The sequence below is a fragment of the Arachis hypogaea genome, chromosome 20 (genome assembly GCF_003086295.3).
Source record: "Arachis hypogaea cultivar Tifrunner chromosome 20, arahy.Tifrunner.gnm2.J5K5, whole genome shotgun sequence".
Classification (NCBI taxonomy): Eukaryota; Viridiplantae; Streptophyta; class Magnoliopsida; order Fabales; family Fabaceae; genus Arachis; species Arachis hypogaea.
This window is the reverse complement of record NC_092055.1, coordinates 68963600-68969382: the sequence shown is the minus strand read 5'-3', so window position 1 is coordinate 68969382 and position 5783 is coordinate 68963600. Positions and strand designations below refer to the sequence as shown.

The 5783-nt window shown below is 38.0% G+C and overlaps 1 non-coding gene across 1 annotated transcript; it reads right to left on the bottom strand.

Annotated features, from left to right (window-relative positions):
- Positions 1–5224: 5224 nt before the first annotated feature.
- Positions 5225–5332, bottom strand: LOC112788739 (small nucleolar RNA R71). Its single transcript, XR_003196090.1, has one exon. It is a non-coding gene; the product is annotated as a small nucleolar RNA R71 (small nucleolar RNA).
- Positions 5333–5783: the final 451 nt, after the last annotated feature.

Genomic DNA, 5783 nt, shown 5'->3' with positions numbered 1-5783 from the left:
TAATGGTGGATGGGAATATCAAAAAGAAATGATAGAGAATAAACACCTCCCAAAACCACAAGATCACTCATACTGCTACAACAATTACTCATATTGCACTACAAGAAAACACGTCTATGGCCATGCTTTTAAAGCGTGGCGAAAAGCTGAAAAAAGCGTGGCAATAGCTTTTCGCCATGCTTTTTGAGCTACCGCCACACTTTTGAAAAGGTGGTGTATGAAAGGGTGGCGGTTGCTCTATCGCCACGCTTTTTCTTTTGCCACGCTTTTTGCAACCGGCCACCCGTTAAAGCGTGCCCGTATGCGAGAGATATGACCACGCTTTAAATGCGTGGCCATATGGGAGATACGGCCACACTTTTGAAGCGTGGCGATAGGGAGAGATACAGCCACGCTTTTAAAGCATGGCCATAGAGAGAGATACAGCCACGCTTTAAAAGCGTGGAAAAAGCCTTGTTAAATTAAAAAAAAAAATTTTCTTTTCCTTACTTGATCTTCATTACTACACTATAAATTTTCAATCCTTTTTTATTACCAAACCTACAAATATAGTATGCAATTTTTATTACAAGACAAATCAAACCATAGTTAGTGACATATATAATTTACTATAATTGTTTTATACATTAAAAAACTAATACTCAAATACAAAATAAATCTCGAGTTCAAATTCCAAAACTAAAAACCGAAGAAAAATACAGAAACAATACAAGTTAGAACTGCTCATAATATATCAAATTACACTAATAGAGATGATCATCAATCTAAATACTTGGTAAAAGATCAGAATCAACCTAAAACTGCTTCACTTTGTGCATTAAGCGTTCAAGTTATCCATTCCAATACTAGCCTGCAGCAAAATATCAAGAACAAATTGAACCAACAAAAATGATATATATAAAAATATTATAAGAAATAATCTAATTTATGCATGTATTAACAATTCCAAATTAAACTAGGTTCACATTCTACTATAAAAATTCATCAGCATTATGCTAATAGGAATAAAAATAAACTTGGTCAGCTTAACACAAACTTCTGGATTATTACAATATACAATTAGTATAGTAATTAAGTAATTAAAATTTGTACCAGGAATTTATGATTCTCCTCAAGCACCAACGAGAAAACAGTACAAAAATTTTCATTTAAGCTCCAAATTCCCCTCCGCAACAAAGCACTTGCATGAATTTTTCCTCATCTGAAAGAAGCTTCATTGCAACATGCAATAGAACTATTTTCTTCAATACTTTGTACTCCATATTTATAGATACATTCATAAGAAAAAATAAAAAAAGGTCCATAGAATTAAAATTTAGAAGGTGCAGAGAGCAGTATAAGAAGTTATTGCTAAGTATTATTATACTGGCGTAGGCTGCATTAGTGGTAGGCAGCAGTAGGAGTAGGAGTAGGAGTAAGAGTAGAATAGAAGGTTCTCTTTGATACACTTTTCTTTTCTGCACTTTCTACAATTTCAGTTATATTAAATTCAGTTTATGCAATCTTAATTTCTACAAATCCTCTGCTACAATTTCCTTTTCTGCAAACTTTACATTTTTGTTCATGATTCAGTCTGATTTAAATTTTCCTGCAATTTAAATTTCTTGTTACTTGTTCTCAAGTTCTTTTCAAATTCTTGATCTACTGCTTCCTTTAGTTTCCTTGCACCCAATTCCCCTTTTCATTTGATGCAATTTACTTTTCTTGCTCTTTAAGCTTCTGCTTATTTAACTTCTGCACTTTAAATTCACTGCAATTTACTTTTTGCTGCTTCAATTTCACCCAATTCACTACTGTCTGCTTGACTAGTTTGATCACTCACTAAAGTTGCTTGATCCATCAATCCCTGTGGGATCAACCTCACTTTTTGTGAGTTTTACTACTTGATGCGACCCGGTACACTTGCCGGTGAGTTTGTGTGGAATCGAATTTTCCCTCTGCATGGCTAGCCATAATGGGTATTTTACCTCCCTTATGAACCCTGCCTCCAACAAGGCCTGTACCTACTCTTCAATGGCTTGCGACCTCTCTGGTCCAAGCTTCCTACGCTTCTGTTGTACTGGCCGAGACCAAGGATATACGGGTAATTTATGACACATTAGTCCGTGATCAATACTGAGCATGTCAGCGGCCTTCCATGCAAAGAGGTCGGAATCATCTTTTAGGAGCTTTGTTAGTAGCTTCTTTAGGTCTTCATTTAGATTCGCCCCTATGTGTGTTGTTTTGTCTTGAGTGTCTCCGATTTGAACTTCTTTGGTCTCACTTTCCAGCTGAGGGCGGAGTTCTTCGCGAGCTCGGATTCCTCCAAGTTCTATGGTATTAGTTTCTTTTCCTTTGGGATTGATGCCAGGGCATCTTAGGCTAGTTTCACTAGCCTTTTTCTATGTTTTTAATAGGTTTTATCCACTTTCTTGAGTTATAAGTAAGCAACTGGGTTAGGAATTTATGTATGCCTAGATTCATCCAACCATGGTTAATTTGATGCAATTTCATGAGAATTGTGCTATAATTACTTGTGTGCTAAGAATGATGAGTATTCTCATGACTTTAGCAAGGCTTTGATGCATGAATTGGTGGATGACAGGAGAAGGAAATCATGGGAGGAAGTTGAAGAAGGAGCATGGAAAGGAAGCATAAGAAGCAACGTTGGTGGCCACGTTGGACCACCAACATTGCCTCAAACGTTGGGAAGAAAGCAGAGCAAGATTCTGCATAAACTGTTGGTGCCCACGTTGGAGGGAACGTTGGCAAGCCAACGTTACCCTCAACGTTGTGATAAAATGAGCTTTCTGGAGAATTTGGAAATTTGTAGCAACGTGCACGTGTGCTGTACGCGCACACGTGGATTGGAAATTCTGACAATCCACGCGCATGCGTAGCTGACACGTATGCGTGGATGGGTAACGTTGGACCTCAAACGCTACCTCAAATGTTGGTGGCCAACGTGCGCGATTCTGATCTCAAAATAATAGATTTGAAAATGAGCAACGACGCGCACGCGTCTATGGCGCATACGCGCAAGTTGAACTTTTGAGAATCCATGCGCACGCATGCATCACGCGCATGCGTGGATAGGCCAACGTTGGAGGGAACGTTGCCAATCCAACACTGAGGCCAACGTTCTTCTATATGCTTTTAAAAACTGAAAATTGGGACTTTGCATCCACGCGCATGCGTAGCGTACGTACACACGTGGGTAGAAGAACGTTGGCACTCCAACGTTGATTCAAACACCAATGACAGCAAGCAGAACTGATTTTTCAGAAACGCGTTTGAGTCAACATTGGCCATCAAACGTTGACTCCAACGTAATCAGTAGAAATTTGCCATTCAAATAGATCTCTTCTGAACAGCAAGGGAAATCAATTGGAGCAACTTCAACCCAATCCAATCAAGGCTAAAAGCCCAGTTCAGAGGTTGAAGATAAAGAAAAGAAAGTGTATAAATAGCTTAGAATTTAAGTTAGAGGAAGACTTTTTTTAATTTTTAGCTGGGAGGGATACTGACATTCTGCCAAATTTACTTTGCTGCAAATCTTTGAATTCTGCGACGTATCTTTCATTTTTATTTTCCATTTTGAGAGCTATGAAAAACTAAACCCTTTTCATTGGGTTAGGGAGCTCTATTGTAATTCAATGGATCAATAGTAGTTTTCATCTTCTTCTTCTTCCTTTTCTCTTGATTTTTGTTAGAAAGCTTTTGATCTTAATTCAATTGGATAGTTGTCTTGACAAAGAAGCTATCCATAATTGGAATTCTTCGGATCCTTGAGAGAGGGATGAAGAATTCATGCTAGAATTGCTTTCTCACATTGGATTAGATTGGGGGTTGGATGGATATTGTGACATTTAATCCTACCAATACTTTGATCTATGAATTTGTGTGGTATAGTTAAGGACCGAACTTCAACTCTTCCCATGAGCAATTAAATCAAGACATTGGGCAGTTGTTCATGCTTAGAGAGATTAGTGAGCCAAGTCATTGGGATCCAATCATCTAAGATTGCCAAGCAATATCAATGAATGCATTGATTGAGGAAGAGATAAAAATGATTTGATCTGGAGAATTCAATATCTCCTGTAACCTAATGAATCCCCATCTCTGATCTACCCATTCTATTTACTTTCTGCTCTTTAATTTCATGCTTAACTCCCATTTCCATTTAATTTCATGCAATTTAAGCTTCTGTCATTTAATTTTTCGCACTTTAATTTTTGTCATTTAATTTCTTACAATTTAAGTTTCCCGCCAAATTTACATTTTGCAATCTCAATCCAATTTTGATTTTGCTCAACTAGCATAATTCTCTAATTAACATTGATCAACCAACCAATCCCTGTGGGATTCGACCTCACTCTACAGTGAGTTTTTACTTGACGACAATCTGCTGCACTTGCCGGTAGGAAATTGTTGAGAGACAGTTTCCGAGTGAATCAAGTTTATGGCGCCGTTACCAGGGATTGGTTTTGTATTGACAATTACTAAATTGAGAAATTTTCTTTTCTTTTGATTAATTGAATTTTAATTTTATTTGTTCAATTTCGTTCTCTGCAATTTTTAGTTGTTTCTCTTTAATTTTTCTTTATTTCTTTACTTTTCAGCAAAACTAATCCACTAACTCATTAACTGTTTGATAAATTGCTCTAACCAAGCTAACTATACTCTATTTTAGTAGACTCTGCACTTGCTATTTCTTGTACTTGTTCATTGTATGACAGGTAGAAGAGAGGTCTCAACCTCTTTTGATAGTGAACCGGAGAGGACCTTCTTGAGATTAAGGAGGGAAGCTAAAGGAAAAAGGGCTGTTGGTGCAGAAAAAGAGGAGGAAGACTTAGATATAACCATGGAAGATGATATGGAAAACCATCATGAAGGAGAGGTGAACAATCATGCCAGAAGGGGTGCAGCCAACCCTGCTAGAAAAGAGAGGAGAGTTTTAGGCTCCTACATCAATCCAAACCCAGGAAACTAGTTCAAAACAATTGTTCTTTTGGAGGAAGCGCCCAAGAAGATCCTAATCAGCATCTCACTACATTCCTAAGAATCTGTGACACAGTGAAATCAAATGGAGTTCATCCTGACGCCCACAAGATGCTTTTATTCCCTTCTCTCTAAGGGATAAAGCATCCAAGTGGCTAGAATCATTTCCAAAGGAAAGCCTCACAACTTGGAAGATGTAGTTAACAAATTCTTGGCAAGGTTCTATCCTCCATAAAGAGTCAATAGGCTGAGAACAGAGGTTCAAACATTCAGACAGTAGGATGGTGAGGCTATTTATGAAGCCTGGGAGAGATTCAAAGACTTGACAAGAAAATGTCCCCCTGATATGTTTAATGAGTGGGTGCAGATTCATATCTTTTATGAAGGGCTGAATCGTGAATCAAAGAAAGCTGTAGACTATTCATCTGGAGGTTCCCTTAACAAGAAGAAGACCATTGAAGAAGCCATTGATGTTATAGAGACAGTGACTGACAATGAGTATTTTTATGCCTCTGAGAGAAGCAACAATAAGGGAGTTATGGAGCTGAACAATATGGATGCAATTTTGGCTCAGAACAAGATAATTGCCAAGCAGTTGGCGATCTCACAAAGAATATGGAGGCAAGCCAAGTAGCAGCAATCCACACCCAACCATTAGCACCAGAAGAGCCAAACATAGAGGAAGAAGAAGTCAACTACAGTGGAAATTCTGCAAGACAAGAGCATGACCCTTACTCCAAAACTTACAACCCTGGTTGGAAGAACCACCCAAACTTTGGGTGGAGAAACCAACCAAACCAAAA